The 20,525-nt window shown below is 41.5% G+C and overlaps 5 non-coding genes across 5 annotated transcripts; all 5 read left to right on the plus strand.

Annotated features, from left to right (window-relative positions):
• Window positions 1–2,353: 2,353 nt before the first annotated feature.
• On the plus strand, window positions 2,354–2,426 carry trnak-cuu (transfer RNA lysine (anticodon CUU)). Its single transcript has one exon. It is a non-coding gene; the product is annotated as a tRNA-Lys (tRNA).
• A 275-nt stretch (window positions 2,427–2,701) lies between these two features.
• Window positions 2,702–2,774, plus strand: trnak-cuu (transfer RNA lysine (anticodon CUU)). The gene has a single exon. It is a non-coding gene; the product is annotated as a tRNA-Lys (tRNA).
• Window positions 2,775–2,978: 204 nt separating this feature from the next.
• On the plus strand, window positions 2,979–3,052 carry trnan-guu (transfer RNA asparagine (anticodon GUU)). The gene has a single exon. It is a non-coding gene; the product is annotated as a tRNA-Asn (tRNA).
• Window positions 3,053–7,063: 4,011 nt separating this feature from the next.
• Window positions 7,064–7,137, plus strand: trnan-guu (transfer RNA asparagine (anticodon GUU)). The gene has a single exon. It is a non-coding gene; the product is annotated as a tRNA-Asn (tRNA).
• Window positions 7,138–9,564: 2,427 nt separating this feature from the next.
• On the plus strand, window positions 9,565–9,638 carry trnan-guu (transfer RNA asparagine (anticodon GUU)). The gene has a single exon. It is a non-coding gene; the product is annotated as a tRNA-Asn (tRNA).
• The last annotated feature ends 10,887 nt before the right edge of the window (window positions 9,639–20,525 follow it).

A 20,525-nucleotide genomic window follows, 5' to 3' on the forward strand; every position in this document is an offset into this window, starting at 1 on the left:
AAAGTAAGTTTTCACTTGCAAGGAATTTGCCTTGGTGTATTTGGTGCACCAGTAAACATAAAAAGGAAATTAACAATAAGGCAAAGTGATATGGTATTGTGTAATAAGTAGGCTAGGGGTGTGACGAGACACCCAGAGACGAGACACGAGATGGGTTCACGAGAACGAGACGAGATTTTAACACTATTTTAAAGAAAACTTCAATGAAGAAATAAGACTGAAAATAGTCCTTCATTCAATCGAATGTCACAAAATACTCTCTAACGTTCTAACGCTGGGTTTTACCTACTGTCTATGGGTTCTACAGGCAGTTTTTTCATTCTGCTATCGCTCTGCAAAAGTTAACTAAGTCAACTTTGGAGAACGGGATCTTCTTTGCTACTTTCGAAGTCTAAATCAGACTCACCTTTTATATACTGTCTATGAGACTCACCCGTCATGCTGGCTGCTGCTTTGCAATTGTGAACCGATATCGCAAGACGAGAAATGTCGTTAGGTTACAGCCTAACATTACATTGTCAGTTAGTTCACAAATGATGTGCATGCATGTATAATAATAACGATGATGCGTGACAGGTCGTCACAAATTATCTCTGTAATAGGTGTGCTCATATCTTTATTACGACAATAAAACTAAAGCAATTCAAAATGAAACTACAAATTAATTTAAAAAAAACTACAACAAGACGCATACAAATGTTAAGGAACGATAGAGAACATAGCAGTAAATCTTTATAATTTGATAGATTGAAGATGTACTACACTTTTTTTTCAGCACCATGGATGTAGTTAAGCTAGCCTAGATCGTTGTACACATAACATAAACGGTTGTACTCCTAATTACAGTTTTTGACGTCACACCATAGACATAACAACAATGGCGACCCCTGTTGATGCTGTACAGACGCCGGTGACTAACAGTGAGAAATATAAATACATATAAATAGGCAACCTAAAGTTATTCCACACATTGTAATCAGAACAATTACATACGATTGTGTACTAATACAGGTTATGTTTATTAAATGAAGCCCAAAATATGTCGCCGACTATAAATCGCTAGTACCAGCTAGCGCAAGCTATACTGTCTATGAAGCTAACGCCAACGTTAGGTAGCCGCTAACGCTAGCTAGAAGGGTTTGTGGTGACTTTGCACTTTGACTTGAAGTCGTAACTTACGGGCTAAAAATTGTGTCTGGAACGCAGCATAAGAGAACATCATCACCCCCCCACCCCCTCCCACCCCCCGGCATTGTTCTAAAGATCCCGGACGAAAAAAGAATATAACCTGTGCACGTCGATAGAGCATCTCTGAACAAGATGTGTCGCACGTGTTTAGTTTTGCTACACTTTTTGAAACGTTGTTTGGATTATTCACAAAGGTTAAATGTATACATCGGGTAACTTTTCGGCTCGTAAAAGCCATTTTTACAACGCTTTATTTTAGTTATTTGATGCGCAACTGGAGGCCTAGCACGGATCACCAACGCCCATCTGGCCACCGTTCGAGATTTAAGCTAACTAACGTTAGCTGACGTCAAGCTCACGGTAAGAAAGTGACTAAGTTTAACATAAGATTTTTATGATTAGTCACGATTAAACTGTAAGTGTTTAGTTGGGTAAAATAGTGATGTAAATGTAGGAGTAATTACTGATTTACACATAGCTGTTGAGTAAAATATGTTAACCTAAACGCAGTGCATAACATTAGCGGTGCTATCTTAAAACATTAACGTCAATTAGCATGAAGCGTTAATAGCTTTAGCAGTAATTGTTACTCAGCGTGTGACCTCTTGCAATGTTAAGTTGTGTTTTAAAGTGTGTTATGTAAATAACCTATAGGGAAATATAGAGTTAGTCGAGGTAGATTCAGTATTTTTAGTCAAAACTAACTTAAGTTATGGTCGCTACGTGGTAGGATATATCATTTTGACTTTAATGTTAGTTAATGCCTAGGCAACTTTACTGGTTTTATCTTTTACAGTGAAAGAGATTGAAATCCTCAAGATAGCTACTTTTTGACCTGGCAACAATTACACGAGCGACGTGTAGTTTCATTTTTCGAGAGGTGCACGTCAGGCTACGGCGCAGGGTCTGGCGTAGACGCAGAGTACGCCGGACTCTGCGCCGTTGACCCTGCTTATGTCGCTGTACCACAGTAGCATGCCAATCTTTCGATCTCAGTGTCACTCGTTTTACAAGACAAATACGTTTTTTAGTGATTCTCCACGCATCATTCCACCTCCTTGCAGACTTGTTTTGATGAACTTCATGAAATTTATATCTAAAAAATCAGGGTACTGCAAAGGTGACTGCACGTTCTTAAATCCAACTTTCAGTTGCTAAAATAGTAGCCCGGCTAGCTCAGTCGGTAGAGCATGAGACTCTTAATCTCAGGGTCGTGGGTTCGAGCCCCACGTTGGGCGCGAACTTTTTTCCCCATGTATTAGAGAATTGTCAGATTGTTTTTGTTCTCCAGCCTGACTTAATTTTATCAATGATGGTAAAAAAACAAACAAAACAGTATCCCAGGGGTTTCCCTAGGTTTTTAGAGTGAGTGTTTGGGACCTCATTGCAAAATAACGACCCTGCATTGTTGGCAGAAGACAACAAGTGGATGCTCTGTTGTGGAACTGACCTCCGTAGTGTCATATGCAACCTAATGTATGTTTAACTACTCTACCTTCCACCCTGATCAAGAGCCCGGCTAGCTCAGTCGGTAGAGCATGAGACTCTTAATCTCAGGGTCGTGGGTTCGAGCCCCACGTTGGGCGCATATCCTTTTTTCCATTTCTGGGGGAATTGCCAAATATTATGCTTAGGTGCAAATTACATAATTTGCATATACTACCTAATGTACCTTTATCTTCTCTACTTTCCATTCTGGCACGCCTGCAGTCCCCTCGTTCGTGGTCCATCACCTGTCACTGCAAAGCACAAAATCAAAGATTCTGATCTGTGGAGTAAGCACCAACTTCGTCTCTGTGGCGCAATCGGTTAGCGCGTTCGGCTGTTAACCGAAAGGTTGGTGGTTCGAGCCCACCCAGGGACGAAAAGCTTTTCTTACCAGTGTACTGTAACCTAACATTAAAATCCCAGTGACAGTACTTTACTTATGTCTATATAGGTTCTCAGTCATCAAGGTCATAGTTATCCAAGAAAGGTAAAATCTAGGGGAACCAAACCTGAACTGAAGAAGTCTCTCAGTTAAGAAACAAAACGTCTTTGAGCACCTTTAACCAAGTCCAGTCAATTGCACCTGACTGCAGTACGCAGATCGGGGTTGGGCCAAATGTGGGCGGAGCTAAACGTTTGACTCCGTGGGCGCGCCATCTGGTGGCGGATATCAGGCAGCACATTCTCAAACGTCAATGCAACACCTTTATAATAATTATAATATATATTATATATAGATATATAGATTATAATACCTTTATAATATAAATTATATATAGATATATAGATTATAATAAATAATGATATTTGAATTGTAAAAAGTACTGCAGTACTGCAGTCAGGGCTTACTCAGTCCAGTTGCCCTTGACAGGATTTGACAATGACCTGATCGTCCCGGGCCACTAAAAAAGTATGTCGGGCAAGTTAATTAGCCAGTCGCTGGCTCGTTTGAGCCAGTGACATTGTTAATGCCAGTCCCAATCAAAAGTCAGTTCCTTGTGATTGGAAACTATAGGTGCAACGCTAGCTAACGTTAGCCTAAACCAGTGAACAACCTCACATCCGGTGGCGCTGCTCAGCTGGCGACTCGGACACGTGCACTGTCAGTCTGTTGCTTTGTCGAACTTGATCTTAATTGTTTGTTTTGTTTTTTATGATGTTTTTAATGTGAAAGCGTTGATCACAATGAATCTTGATTGGTGGGAGGATCCTTGCTTTGAATCGCGTATCATCTGCACAATTGGTCGGTGTAACGTTACCATCCTTGAGTTATAGCAGAGCGGAACTGTTCCTTTTAAGGACTGAAACAACATTGCCTCCCACGGACTTACCTGCTGATATCAGGAGGAAGAGTGCATCTTCGGCGCGACCCAGGAAAAAGAGGGGAAGAGAGGAGGTGTCCGTCGCCGTCTTGAGCCGTGGTGATAAACCTCCTCTTCCGTCTGTGATTTTAAGTAATGTGCGGTCCTTAAAGAATAAAATCGAGGAGTTACGCACGGTTACAAGGACATGGCACGTACCCGTGAGTCCAGCTTGATGGTATTCACGGAGACATGGCTTCATCGGGACATCCCCTGCTCTCTGGTTGAGCTGGACGGGTTTTCGCTTGTTCGAGCAGACAGGGATGGAAACTCGGGTAAATCCAGAGGCGGCGGTGTCTGCATATACGTCAAGGACAAATGGTGCCAACAGCATACGGTGAGAGATACTGTGTGTAATCCCGATGTGGAATTATTATGTCTATCATTAAGACCATTTTATTTACCGCGGGAATTTGGAAACATCATTATTTGTGCGTGTATACGTTCCAATTGGCGGAATGCCGCAAATGCGGCCAGGTGCATAAGTGATTGTGTCAACGAACAACTGAGGCGTACTCCAGCGGCCCCAATTCTCATCCTTGGAGATTTTAATCAGTGTAAACTGGAGCTTATGCTTCCGGGATACGAACAATATATTAAGTGCTTCACTAGAGGTAACAAGATTCTGGACAAATGCTACGGAAACATTAAAAACGCATACGTTGCTAAGCCCAAGCCTCCTTTATCTAATGGTGATCACAACACTATCCATTTGATTCCAATCTATAAAACTCTTTTAAAAGGAACTAAGCCACACACAAAGACAATCTCGGTCTGGTCGGAGGATAGCATACAGACTTTAAAAGGCTGCTTTGATTCCACGGATTGGAATATCTTTTACGAAATGGATATTGAGACAGCTACAGAAACTACAACGGACTATATACATTTTTGTGTGGACTCTATTGTGGAGAAGAAAACTGTAACAGTATTTCCAAATAACAAAAGTTTTATAACAAAGGAAGTTAAGGAATGTTTGAATAGGAAGAAGTTGGCATTTATAAATAATGATAAAATCAAATTAAAATTAGTCCAAAGAGAATTGAATATATTATTGAGGGGGGCAAGGAAAAAATATAGAGATACAATAGAAGATAATTATGCCACAGGGAATTCAAAAAACCTATGGGACTCAATGAAACTTGTGACAAATATGACATCCCCTCATAGAAATTTTATAACTAATGATGACGAACATAGGGCAAACGATTTAAATGATTTTTTTTCTTAGATTTGAGTCGCCAGATGATTATACGGATGTTCTGGATAATGTAACATGTGAACCAGGTCAGAGGATAGTGGTGGACCCACAGGTGGTTAGCACTTTATTTAGAGATGTATGCTCTAAAAAATCTATGGGTCCAGATAGGATTTCAGCCTTTTTGTTGAAAACCTGTGCAATAGAGCTTTCCAGGGCATTCTGCCCAATTTTTCAAAAATCTTTAGATTTACATACTATTCCATCCTTATGGAAAAAATCTATTGTTATACCAGTCCCTAAGAAACAGAACTCAATGGAGAATCGTGATTTCAGACCTGTGGCCCTAACATCACATGTTATGAAGTGTTTTGAACGATATGTTTTAATGGGTTTGAAGGATCATGTTAAACATTTACTCGACCCGTTTCAATTTGCTTATAAGGAGAGGCGAGGTACTGAGGACGCCATTAACTGCATCTCTCACTTAGTGACTAGTCATTTAGAAGACACTCAAGCATATGCCCGTTTACTTTTTATTGATTTTAGTTCAGCGTTCAATACCCTGAATCCTAGATTGCTGACCACAAAGTTAAAAGAACTTAATGTAAATCCATACTGTATCAAATGGCTCTATTCCTTTCTGAACAATCGCACACAACAAGTGAGAGTCAACAACTCGTACTCTGAGGTTAAAATTACAAATACGGGAGCCCCGCAGGGATGCGTCTGTTCACCAATTTTATTTACATTATATACCAATGACTGCGTAGCAAGTCAAGAGAGCACTTTTTTTATTAAGTTTTCTGATGACACAGCAATTTTAAGCTTATTAAAAAGGAAAGATAATGTTTCACACTATTTCTCTGAGGTAGACAGATTTGTTGGCTGGTGCGATAATAACTTTTTAATACTGAATGGAGCCAAGACTGTAGAGATCATTTTTGATCCTAGAAGTGTAAGAGACCATAGTCCGGTAATGATATATGGTAATATCATTGCACAGGTACCTTCACATAAGTACTTGGGAGTTTATATAGATAATGCACTATGTTGGTCTTCTCATGTCAACAATCTTTGTTCCAGGTTACAGCAGAGGCTATATTTTTTACGAAGGTTAAAAGCGTTCGGAGTAAATCAGAGAATTATGTATTTGTTCTACCAGTCTATTTTTGAGAGTTTGATCAGATATGGTATTACGACATGGTATGGTAATTTGACTGTCCAATTAAAATCAAGGTTGGGACGATTGGTGCACATGGCTTTTAAAATTATAGGGGGTGTGGGGGAACGATCGCCCCAAGAGCTATTTGATGCTTCAATTCTAAATCATGCCAAGAAAATTGTGAGAGACGATACACATATTTTGAATGACAATTTTAAATTATTACCTTCGGGAAGGAGGTACAGGGTCTTGATGTGCAGGTCTAATCGACTAAAAAACTCCTTTGTTCCTAATGCAATCAAGGCGCTAAATAGAAATGAAATACTGTGAACTGCCTTCTTGTGCTGTTTGTTTTTGGATGCTGTATTGTGTGAATGATCTATTATTATTGTGTTTTTACGTATTTGATCATGTGTTTTTATGTACTTTGATCATGTTGCTTTGCATGACTAGACTATGCACGGTGTCCAAGACAAATTTCCCAGTGATGGGACTAATAAAGTATAAAGTAAAGTAAAGTAAATAAAAAAATAATGTCAACAACTGCCGTCACCTAGTGCTGGGCAGTGTGACCAAAAATGTGTATCACGTATTTTTCAAGAGTCTGGCTGGTTCACTGCATTATTAATGTCATTTCCAAACCTAACAGTGGCCCACTCAGAAGTCTCTGTGGCGCAATCGGTTAGCGCGTTCGGCTGTTAACCGAAAGGTTGGTGGTTCAAGCCCACCCAGGGACGATTGATTTCTTTTTTAACCTCAGACGCCGCTTTAGAAAAAACAAGGTCAATGGGGGAGAGGAAGAGGCTCTTTATGCCTTCATAACGGTTCTGTCAGGAGACATACAGTCCCTGCAGTTTGAGTCTTTCCACATTAAAGCCTGGTAGATTCCTTTTAATATATCACTGACAATTATAGGGAATTACTGTAATTGTTGGGGTTTTGGAATTTATAGAGTGTGGTCTAGACCTACTCTATCTGTAAAGTGTCTCGAGATAACTTTTGTTATGATTTGATACTATAAATAAATTGAATTGAATTGAATTACATGGGCTATCAACTCTAAAGTAATTGGCACCAACATAACATTTTTCCCCAACTAGCCCCCAGGGCCAGTAGATCAGTTTTACTGGCCCAGAAAAAAGAGGGGAAAAATAGTTTTATAAATTGTTAATTTATTACACTGTAGTGATTTACACAAACAAAAAGCGTTTTCTTCATCTACAAATATGTGTTCAGTCAGTTTAGTTGGATTTGCACACAAATAATTCCTATTATTATACAGTAATGCTTGTTTTAATTTAGGTGAAATGCCAGAATGAGGCTATATTTTCACTGTGTCAAGGCCATGACACTGCTGCCTTCACTGACTCTGTAAACTCCCAATGTCGATTGTCACGAATATATATTGTGTATTTTGGTTAAAAAAAGAGCAATGATAACTTTTGTAATATGGTTTTGGTATATATGTTTTGAATAGGGGTGGGAATCACCAGAGGCCTCACAATACGATATCATCACGATACTTATGTCACAATACGATGTTATTGCGATTTTAAACATATATTAAATATTCTGCGATATTTTGCAATTTATTACCTTTTTTCCAACTTCAAATTTTTCCCAATTTCAAATGATGTCCCCAAAGGAAAATGTTATCAACATCTGTTTTATCGAAAAAGATACATTTCTCTGTTTGTTCATCTCACTTCAATTTTATTGCTGCAAAATGGGATTGTCAAGCAGACAGACTGACCAACACATATATTATAAAAGATCGATACTTGGCGTCTGTGTATCGATACAGTATTGCCACGAAAAATATCGCGATACTATACTGTATCGATTTTTTCCCCCACCCCTAGTTTTAGATATTAAATACATAGCTAATTTGCTGTGATGCTATGAAGAGAAGACTGATCAGGCAACTATCAGATATTTTAAGTAAAAGTGTAATAGGGCATTTTGACCAATCAGTACAACATTGTGGGTGTGGCTTCAGAAGAGGCCCTAAATCGTACCCTCCGGATTTTGTAAAAATTGCCGGAGCCCTTTATAAAAAAATAAACTTTTCACATTTGTAGCGCCCCTTAATGACCAGTTTTTGACAAATGTGGTCCAGAGCCTCAAGAGTGTCATGGCAAACTAACCGGCAATTTCCACTGGATGCGGAACGTCTGCGGAACGTCGACGGAGTCAATAGGTTTCCATTAAAGTCGATGTGTGTATTTCCACAGACTGCGGAACGTCTGCGTCCCGACTCCGTCCCAGTTCCGTCAGTCTGCAGCCCTCCGGAGCAGATACGCAGAGCTTCTATTTTTGACGGACGACGGAGAGCTCCGCAGCAATTCAGCACACGGCAGATAGTGCGGGACAGGAAGTCGAGCACAGAAACAAAATAAATATCCGGTTAATTTTCAAAATAAAATACACCGTGCTCACGGCGGATCATATGCACTAAACCTTGAAAACACAGAACAGAGTTGTTTCCCCTCTACTCCTCTGGATGGAAACTAACTGGTTTTGTGGTTCTATTCTACGTGAATTCGCGAGAACTTGTGGGTCCTCGTGACAACAGCTGTCAGTCACGGCCGCAGCCGTTGCGCAACAAATCCGGACCCGGTGGGTACTGACGGACGGCGGAGCACGCAGCCGGCATGCATCCAGTGGAAATCCCCGGTAGGGATGTCACGAGACCACGGAAGGTTTGTATCATGTTGACGCGCCGACAGTTTTGTTGTCACTACTTAGAACTTAGAATAATGAAGTCATTGGCTAAAATGTATTTATCACACTATTCCTGTTGCTACCTTCTCTCAGCCTACTGCCACCTCCTCTCAGGCAGATGTCACCTCCTACCAGCAGGCACAATGTTAAGATGCTAATTATGCAGGCAAGGCGTTTCAGGCAGTTAAGGAGAAGTTCTTTGGCAGACCTGGTGAAAATTGCAAAGTTCTGCAATGATTTAGCTTAGGCGTGGCCAGCGGGCAGCCCCCAAGTACACAACATCATTGGGATAAAGTTCCTTTGATGTACACGGAATTTTGTGGAAAGGTTGCGCTCCTCTTTGGATCCATAGATATTGAATTAAAATCAGAAAAGTAGCAAATGGAAACGGGTGTGGCTTGAAGAGTGAGGCCCCACCCCCTCAGGTCTGTGCCAGAGTTGTCTCTGTGGCGCAATTGGTTAGCGCGTTTGGCTGTTAACCGAAAGGATGGTGGTTCAAGCCCACCCAGGGACGTTTTATGATTTAAAAACAGGCCCTATTATGCTTTTTGTGGATTTCGAACCATCATTTAGTTTGTTATATAGTTGTTTTATGTATGTAATAGGTCTTTAAAGTAAATAAAAACACATTTTACACCAAAGGGAGCTTTTCCTCCTACAGAAAGAACTTCTCCTTAACTGCCTGAAATGCCTCACTTGCATAATTAGCATCTCAACTATGTCAATTGGTGACGTCACCAATTGAGAATACCCATAATTAGGGTTAGTGTTAGGGTTTGCTGTGGTGTTGAGGGATTTGCTGTTGTGGGGAAATGGTGTGGTGTTGTGGGATTTGCTGTCATGTTATGGTGAAATGCTGTTGCCCAAAACACAAAGTGCCTTTTTTTAATGCTATTTTCGGCCGAATAATTTCTGTTGTTGAACATTTGGTGCACCCCTAATTTTTGAGGGGTTTGGAATGCTTGAAAACTAATGAAAATGTGCACACATGTCAGACCTGGTGAAAATGACACTAATAAAAAGGCTACACCTGTAGTATAGTACAGTGTGAATACATTCAGAGAGGAATTATCAGACAACATTGACTGTCTGTCTTTCAAGCTTTTTTAACCTGATTAAAACATGAGCATTCCATTATTTTGCTGCTGAACTGAAAAAACTGTTTCTTGTTTATGAGGTCATAAGGAGCAAGGTTACCTCCCTTTTCTTTACTTTGCCCGCCCAGAGAATTTGGCCCACCAGTGAGAGAGAGACATCATGGCTTTCAAACGAGCAAAGTGCCAGTTGGTCAAGGCCAACACCCCCACCCCCCCACCTTGCCCCCCCACCTCTCTCCTACTCAATACAGACACAGAAATGGCAGATACTAAGGAAAGCTCATTGTGGGAGAGCTCTAGTGGCTGTAATTCTGCACCAAGGCTGAATTTCGGGAAAGAGACTTCAGATACAGTATTAGGGGACCACTAAGGTCTATATAAAAGAGACTTCAGATACAGTATTAGGGGACCACTAAGGTCTATATAAAAGAGACTTCAGATACAGTATTAGGGGACCACTAAGGCCTATACAAAAGAGATTTCAGATACAGTATTAGGGGACCACTAAGGTCTATATAAAAGAGACTTCAGATACAGTATTAGGGGACCACTAAGGTCTATATAAAAGAGACTTCAGATACAGTATTAGGGGACCACTAAGGTCTATATAAAAGAGACTTCAGATACAGTATTAGGGGACCACTAAGGCCTATACAAAAGAGATTTCAGATACAGTATTAGGGGACCACTAAGGTCTATATAAAAGAGACTTCAGATGCAGTATTAGGGGACCACTAAGGTCTATATAAAAGAGACTTCAGATACAGTATTAGGGGACCACTAAGGTCTATATAAAAGAGACTTCAGATACAGTATTAGGGGACCACTAAGGCCTATACAAAAGAGATTTCAGATACAGTATTAGGGGACCACTAAGGTCTATATAAAAGAGACTTCAGATACAGTATTAGGGGACCACTAAGGTCTATATAAAAGAGACTTCAGATACAGTATTAGGGGACCACTAAGGTCTATATAAAAGAGACTTCAGATACAGTATTAGGGGACCACTAAGGTCTATATAAAAGAGACTTCAGATACAGTATTAGGGGACCACTAAGGCCTATACAAAAGAGATTTCAGATACAGTATTAGGGGACCACTAAGGTCTATATAAAAGAGACTTCAGATACAGTATTAGGGGACCACTAAGGCCTATATAAAAGAGACTTTAGATACAGTATTAGGGAACCACTAAGGTCTATATAAAAGCCTCCAAAGAGCACTATGTCATGGGACCTTTAACGAACTCCTAGAGATTTCATCCGATCGGTCTGTGCCATCTTAAGACCTTAAAGATGAAAAGTTATTAAAAGAAACATTTGTGGTCATGGGGCCTCGCCGTGGCAGCGTGGCCATTTTGTGCGTTTTGCCATCGAAACAGGAAGTGGGTGTTACTTGAGTGTACATAGTTCAATTGGCTCCTGCCGGCTCCTACCGGCCAAAATTGAGTCAAAGTCATAGCGCCCCTAGTGGCAACAGGACATAGGCCCAAAACTATAGTTGCTATACTTTAACGAATAACTCTGAGAGATTTCATTCGATGAACTTCACATTCAGTCTGTGTCATCTAAAGACCTCAATGAAGAAAAGTTATTAAAAGCAAAACTTTTTGTTGAACGGTATGGCCGTGGGGGCCATTTTGAGCATTTATCGATGAACGAAGAAGTTATAACTTTAGTGTACATTGTCATATCTGCCCGAAATTTCTCACGATTGACAAGGGTCCAGGCCTGAAGACATCTATAGTAGGCCTGCACGATAAATTCTTATAAAATCGTGATCTCGATTCACCCTGTTCACGGTTTAATTTTTAAACGACTTTGATTTAAAAAAAGGACAGCTCTCACAAAGTTCAGGGCTTAACCCTCAGCCAATGACAAAGCGCCTTTTAGTCACGTGTTTCACTCGTCGAGCGAGCGCGGTAGTTCGGAAATAAACCAAATGGATATTGATGAAAACCCAGGTACTAGTGACGAGAATCAGCCAACCACTCAGTCTCAAACCTAACTCGTTACAACAAAAGGCCCGCATTTGGTGGTGTATTTTGGATTCAAGCAAGACGACGAGGGTCAGTCAAATGTGATTTGCAAGGCATGCTTTGCCCCCGTTGCAGCAACGCAAAGTAACACCACCAATCTTTACCAGCACCTTAAACATCACCACAAAGTGCAATATGATGAAGCCAAGGCCATATTCAGCGCAGTGCGTTAAACTTATATTTTTGGTAACTTACTTGAATGCCCAGTTGAATGTTAATTCTATAAAAGGCAAGCAGTTAAAGAAGTGTGCTGAAAAATCATTCTGTTTTTGAGACTTTACTTAAATTGGCAATTGACAAACTCCATTTCTCTAGAGCAGGGGTTCTCAACCTTTTGCAAGCTGGGCCCCCCCAAAGCTGGTTCATTGCAGTTGGGCCCCCCCCCCCCTCCAATTTCTTGGCTAAATGTCTGATAAACATAGCCTCAAATCATCCTTGATTTGTGCACGATTGTGGTATTTCGTTTTGAGTGCAGTCATTTCTGAGAATCCTGCCTCACACAAATATGCCGACGCGAAAGAGAGGAGAATCTTCAAGGTGACGTCACAGAGTTGAGGGTATTCCTGCATCAATGCTGCCCAGAATGACAAAAGAGGGCAGGAGGTCAGTGGCGTTACGAGCCAACACCAGGCCCCTATGCAGGATTATCAAGGTGGGCCCCCCTACTACAGCACGTGATGACTGACAAAATCAGGAGTAGCCTACCTACAACAACAACAACAACAACAACAAAAAAACACTGGTGAATGCGCATGATAACACATGAAAAAACACACAAGGGCAGTCCCTCCAGGATTTCACGGCCTTTTTTGAGATTGTTGTGGCCCAAAATGCCTGATTTCACGGGAGCTTTTGTTAAAAATTGCGATAAAAGTTGTGGTGTTGTTTTTTTTTTTTTTTAGTTCTTTAAAAATAATAAAACTTGTTTTGGGGAGAATAATAATTAGTACTATTAATTAATTACTCTGGGCTGAGATTTCCTAGGAACCTTATCAAAAAGGCTCTGGATGCTGCAAATGTTGGTATAATAGGAAAATGGCTGGTGGATTTAAGACAAAAAATAATAATTTATTGAATGAATCAAATATGAACATATCTGTCACTGTCAGTGGCTTGTTGATCTTTACATTGTTAGTTAATGTCTAGGGGTGTAACGATACACTCAGCTCACGATTCGATATGTATCACGATACTGGGTTCACGATACGATATGTATCACGATATTTTGAAAAAAATGCAAAAATTCAACTGAAAATCAAATAACAGATTTATTTAACATTAACAGTGTTCAATAACTGTCTTGTTATACATACAACTTAAAGAATGTACAATACTTCAATATAAATAAAGATTTAGTTTAACCTTCTGTATGTAAAGTCAGACGTCATATCCTATTCATTGAAGCATGAATGCAGTGTATGTAAACATGACGCGGGTACGGTAGTTCAACCAATAGGATTAAACGGACGTCATAGGCCGGGACACACAGGGCCGATTTTCGGCCGTTGGACAGTCTGGCGAGGTCAGTGAAACGAATCTGTTCGTTGTGTCCCGTGCTGTCATCAGTCTGGGGGGTGGTCGGCGTTCATTTTGGCCGACCTGACATGTTCGGTCGGCGGCAGGGCCGTCGGGACTCACCCGGAAATGGCGAGCAGAATGAGCGTGACTACAGTTTCTCAAAATCTGATGAAAATCTTTTAAAGTGACCTTTGTTGAGCTGATATGAAGACAGATTCAGCAACTGCTCGGCCTATTTCTCGCTTAAAATGTTTTCAGAAACACGTTTCAGTGAACTATTTTAGTAAAATATGAGATCGTATTCTGAACAAGCCGCCATGACAGTCTGGCTTTGGATTTCCGGAGAAAACAAACCCCATGTGACGCATTCGTCCAATCAGCTGCCGGTCGTCATTTCTTGGGCAACAATACAGATTAGCGCCGCCTGCTGTTATGGAGGCGTATTACGTCTCCTCTTGTCTTTTTGATGTGTCCCGAAGCAGTTTTTTGCTTATTGTTCTATATCTATGGTTTTTTGGACCTCGGGGACGCGATTGATCATCTCGACTGGCTTTTCTGCCGATGGTCGGCCGTCTGGTATGTGTGTCAGCACCTATATGGTGGTAGTAAAATAAAAAAAAAATATATATATATAACAAAAATTTTTTAATAATATCGCCATACCTCTACAATACATATCATAACATTTTTGCATCGCGATAAATCGTACCACGATATATCGTTACACCCCTATTAATGTCATATCCTGGCCACACACACACACGCATTCATGCGGTTTGATAAAGTACTTATTGGACTTTAACTTATCATTGCACTTACAATAACGAGCATAGCTGTCCTCAATTTAGGTCATTGTGTCGTCTCATCAGCGTTTTTATCTGCATCCACCGTGTGTGATTGTGTGCGCGCGTCAGTCGCGGGGGAAATGCAGAGAGCAGACAGTACTGAAACAGCAGCCGCTTCAGTGACTATATAATGAAAAAACGTTACAGCGTACATTGATGTTAAAATGTACACATGTTGGCAGTACAGTCTGAAATGTTTTGCGCGGTCTTTCGCTGTACGTTATTTTGGTAAATGTGAGATGTTAGAGTCACACACACGGTCGTCTTCATAACAAAAACAAGGAAATTAATTTGACCCGTTCTCATTCCCGCTTGATCAGTGGCTGTTCTCTCATTGCTGACAGGTGCTCAGACGCTGATTGAAATAGAGAGGAGAAGTTGTGTGACGTGCATCAGTGATTAAGTCTGCAAGGCTGGGGAACATGTCGCAGTTCCCTCGACTGATGCGGCCATGCCAGAGGTCAAGTTTTTGTGTGAAGGCGTCCACTCTGTCAGCAAGGAGCAAAATCTGAGTTTATATGAGGAGTGGTGTGTGTCTCCTCTCTGCTCTGACTGCATGCTGGGACTGGTGCGCGAGGCTACTGAGAGACTGACCGCCTGGGAGTGCTTTTGGACGGGGGAGGGGCTCACGGCAGCACCCGCTGCTCGTTGAGCACAGTAGCTGCAGAGTGATACGTGCTTTCGAGTCTCCAAACACCACAAAAGTCTCCAATAACACCAGTAAAAGTCGCTAGATTAGTTTTTGACAAAAAAGTCGCCAGGAGGATGATTTGTTTGTGTGTTATAGTCCAACCACTTGCATTTCAACATGGGGGAAATTTTTTTTCTGAAATCTTTTTTTTTTTTTTCATCCTGTAGCCTACTCGCGCCCCCCCGGGAGAGTGTCCGCGCCCCCCACCGGTTGAGAACCACTGCTCTAGAGACTGAAGCTGTAGCTGTAGCATGTTGATTGACATGTTTTAATTATGTAGACATGTTCAAGGAGTTCAGATAGAGCCTGTATCAGGGCCATATTTAGTTCAATGTGTTATATGTCACTATTTTTGGTAGCCTACTGTACTTAAATGGCCAGTATGTACTTTATTTTCTTTATTCATTGAAGCCTCTATGTTTACAGGCTTGTGGTGATGCGCAGTGTGCTATAGGTGCCAAAAGAAAAATCTGTTTGGTACTGCCAATTTGTTTTGTTTTGTCATGGTTCATGTGTGCAATAAATATTAAACTTCGTGAGAAAAAAATCGTTGTATCAATTCTAAGCTAAAAAATCGTGATTCATATTTTTCCCCGAATCGTGCAGGCCTAATCTATATTTAATTGACTTTTGGTCATAGCCCCACCCCACCCCCCGCTGGCAACAGAAAATCTGCCTTACAGTATATGACAAACATTATCTGATTTACATGAAACTTAGAATGTGTGGTCTACTTGTGATACTGAGCCGGCCCCTATACTTTAACCACGCCCATATACTCAGGCCACTCGGACCCCTAACCCTAACCCAGGCCACATTTTTTATATTATTTGTATAATTTTTAGGACTAAAGAACACAGTTTATGTCCATCATCAACACAGTTTGCAATGTAATTCTGCTGTGTGATCAAGTGAGCTGCGCGCTGCAGCGTGACATCTGCTGCAGCGCTAATTATGAAATGCCAGGTGGAATGTCTGGGTCTTCTGAAAATCTAGGCAACTCTTATATATTCAATGTTTATAGAAATCTATTATAAAAACTAACGAAATATGCTTAAGTAAACCATTGAATGATTCCTAAACCATTACGTTATCAAAATCCATTCTGTGGCTGCTCCTTCACACTCTGGAAAACATGCACTTCCAGCTCAACCCTCAGCCCATCACCGCCCACTTCATCAACCAGTGGATGAATGACACAGAGTTCTTCCTGGGGTAAGGGGGGAGGCCTCTGTTGTTTTGAACTCGTTAGGGTAGAAATCACAAGTACTGGGCTACATTTACATTGCTACATTTTGATTTTCAAGCAGAGTTTTGAGCCAAAAGTGATCTCCGTGCACCCAAGTGTTTTAGCTCCGGTAGAAGACCTGATCTCCGTTTAAACTTTAAACACGCCCAAACCTCATATCTCATCATCATTCTGGTATACTGGGCATAAACAGGAGGCAGCATGTATACTCCACCCGTTGCTGGTAGTTGCCATGTAACTTTAGTCTCAGAGAACGAGACGTCGTGACCGCAAATATTTCTTTATTAGGGCTCACAGCTAGAAGGCGAGGGTTCGGTGATCGACAAGAGGCTCAACAAACAATATACAGCAAACAAACAATACAATACAACAGACAACCACACAATTTAAGATACCCCCCCTCCCCTATTTCCTATTTAAAATATCAACGGCGGTTGGGATAAAAGTCTTCTTATACTTGGCCTTTTTCACCAAAGGTACTTTATAATGCTGGAGGGAGCCACCACCCAGATTGTCCCCTCCATCCTGCTCCTGTTCCTGGTCCTCAAACCCCTCTACGCCTCCCGCCTTGTCAACAAACCGGACCTGCTGGCCCATGCAGGGGCACAGGAAGAAGACCAGTATGGTGAGAAAAGATCAGGCATGGGCAGAACAAGGACAATGTTAGGAAAGTAAAAAAAAAAAAAAAAAACGGAGGGGAAGATGGAGTGCAGGACAGAGGCAAAGGGACTAATGTAGAATGAATACGGACAGAAAGAAATTTGAGAGAAGAAAAGAAATAGGCTTAGCGATGATAGTGAAATGAGATTCTCCATTTTTGCCAACATCAGATCTCACACTATTCAAATCTTCATTCAGCTCTGAGCTAAGCTCAAATGAACTGCACCACATTTACTTTCTCTTCCCCACAGGCTCTTAACTTTGCTTCAGTCAAAACCTTGTCTACTGCTTGTGGGGCAGACTGATGAATTAACTTAACGCTTCTCCTGCGGCCTGGTATCTATAATGCATTGCTTTCACTGCATTCAATGGTTCAGAATGGTATTCTTAAAAGGAAATCTTAAATTTTTTCCAGCGAATGTTGAACGTGTTCAGGTTTCAAATCTGCTCTCATTCATAAGGCAAGGATATGAAAAGACAATGTTGCAGAGCAAATATCAACTAACCAAGCTTTAGTGTTGTAGGTATTTGTTTTAAATTCACCTTAAGAGTACTAATAAAGTAAAACCATATACAGTACATATGAAAAGTTATTGTAGATCTCAATATAGCAATATTTGTTTTCTTGAAGTCAGTAGGCATACTAGAATAGTTTTTTTATATATGCACTAAGCCAGGGGTGGCCAACCAGCTCAGCATAAAGAGCACCATAGCAAAGAGTCACACGACACATGCACGTACACACTACAACAGCAGCAGTGACTTCCAGATGTAATGACAGTCCTAATACATAGCAGTTTTCATAGTTTTTTTTCTTACCTAGATTGACCAAGTGGGAAACCTCTTAGCAGCTCCGTAAGAACAGAGCAATATTTTTAATTTACTTGTTTCAGTAGAAAACACTGATTCACAAACATAAGTTGATGCAAGTGCTTGAATTTTGGATAAAATGCTTGAAAAGGCTTGAAATTGTAACTGTATTTCTTTCACAACAAATATCTAACTTACTGAATAGTTTGTTTATTAAATGGAGAAATAAAATGTTGGAGAGCCGAAAATTAAACCTGCTCGCTGTGTGACTGCGATCTGCAGCCAGGCCAAGACCTGCTCTAAGAAGCAGCTCGATTGGTTGGGGTTAGGCATTTCACCTCGAGTGGTTAAGGTTAGGATAGCCGATTGGTCACGGTTACGCTACCTTGCGTAAGCATCATGGACACCTGGCCAATAAATGGTATTGAAGGGCGGGTCTTGGCGTGGTCATATCGTAATAATGCTGCCGACAGGTTGTCGTTTCAATGAACGTTGGCTGGAAGATGAAAAATACAAATTATGGATTAAACGGGACAAACCCTATGAGTTGCCTCTTGTAAAGTCTGCAAAAAAAACGTGCAGCTTTTCACAATGGGCGAGTCTGTGCTCTCGAGTCACATGAAATAAGTTTCAAGTAAGCCAACTGTAGTAGCCTACTTAGGGTGACCAGATTTTCGGTAGCTGAAACCGGGACACTTTGCGCGTGACCGTAGTGCTTGTGCATGCGCACACTATTTTTAACATGTGCCATCCCAGGTCAGACATAGACAAAGACAGTAACTTCATTATTTTGATCATAGGCTCCTCATTCTAAAAAAGATTTTAAAATAGTCTATCGGCTATCTGCACCATTAGTCTGCTGTGCATTACGTGATTGCTCTGCTGATAAGGTAGAATAGACCTTCTACCAGACACAGAGCCCCGTTTGGGTGTCTGAATGAGACAAAGAGTTAAGCTAGGGAAGTGGCTGTACCATAGGGCTGTACGCTGCTCTACATTGGAGGTGGAAAACCGAATCTACTGCAGAAATACACAGAGCACAAACGCAACACATCTGCCGCAGCATGTCAACAGCTGAGCGTGTCCGTTATAACCTGAAGCTGCGCTGTAAACAGGTCTGTTTCAGAGCTCCGTGTGTCTGAGTCTGAACCATAAACTGTAAACATCACGTCACAGGAACTTCTAACTAAATCATTAGTATTGCGCTCCTAAACTTTGTGTTGATGGCATCAATGTATTAGACTGATTTGGCTATGATTCCTCCGAAAACTTCACCCGGCTTTCACAGCTTTCCTCACGGAGAGACGGTTGATAGGTGATAGCAACAAATACAGCATGGTCGGACCCCGCACGTAGCTGCCCGTTCTATTCGCCTCGGAAAAATAAACCGGACAAATTTACATTCAGGGCTGAAGACCATGCAAAATGGGCTCACGCTGCTCCTGGTGTAAACTGGGATATTTTAGCGTCCCAACAGGCTTTTGTCGGGACTCGGGACATTAACTTCAAAATCGGGACTGTCCCGGTCAAATCGGGACTGTCCCGGTCAAACCGGGACGTCTGGTCACCCTAAGCCTACTGTACATGTTAGCGCCAGTTAGCGCCTATTTGTTGACGCTAGTAACTTCTACCTAGGAATTCGCAGGCTAAGTTACTGAGAGTACTTGGTGTGATAATGTAATCTTAGTATTGCATGTCCATTATGGCATGTTCATTTGTGGAATATGCAGTAAACATAGCCAAAGTTACATCAGTTACTGTAACGTTAAACTACCCGCAAATTAAAACCTGCAAACATTAGCCCAGTGCATAACAACAATCGTTAATTGCTGAACAGAAATCATGTCGTACAAGTAGCCTACTGTAAGGTTGAGGATGGCCTTATGCAATATTTACACTGCTCTATTCCAGCATGTATATGTCTTGATACTGTGGGAGGTGCTGCGGGAGTATGGGGTGAGGGGGTCTCACTAGGGCCATCCAATCTCTGTATGACCAAAGTGAGAGCTGTGTCCGGTTCTCGGTAGTAAGTCGGACTCGTTTCAGGTGAGGGTTGGCCTCCGCCAGGGCTGCGCTTTGTCACCAATCCTGTTTGTAATATTTATGGACAGGATATCGAGGCGTAGTCGGGGTGGGGAGGGGTTGCAGTTTGGTGGGCTGGGGATCTCATCGCTGCTCTTTGCAGATGATGTGGTCCTGATGGCATCATCGGCCTTAGCACTCACTGGATCGGTTCGCAACCGAGTGTCAAGCGGTTGGGATGAGGATCAGCACCTCTAAATCGGAGGCCATGGTTCTCAGCAGGAAACCGATGGAATGCCTTCTCCAGGTAAATGAGTCCTTACCCCCAAGTGAAGGAGTTCAAGTACCTTGGGGTTTTGTTCGCGAGTGAGGGGACAATGGAGCGGGAGATTGGTCGGAGAATCGCGCGGTGCGGTATTGCATTCAATCTATCGCACCGCCAGGACGAAAAGAGAGCTGAGCCAGAAG

This window comes from Perca flavescens, chromosome 19, assembly GCF_004354835.1.
Source record: "Perca flavescens isolate YP-PL-M2 chromosome 19, PFLA_1.0, whole genome shotgun sequence".
In the NCBI taxonomy this organism is placed as follows: domain Eukaryota; kingdom Metazoa; phylum Chordata; class Actinopteri; order Perciformes; family Percidae; genus Perca; species Perca flavescens.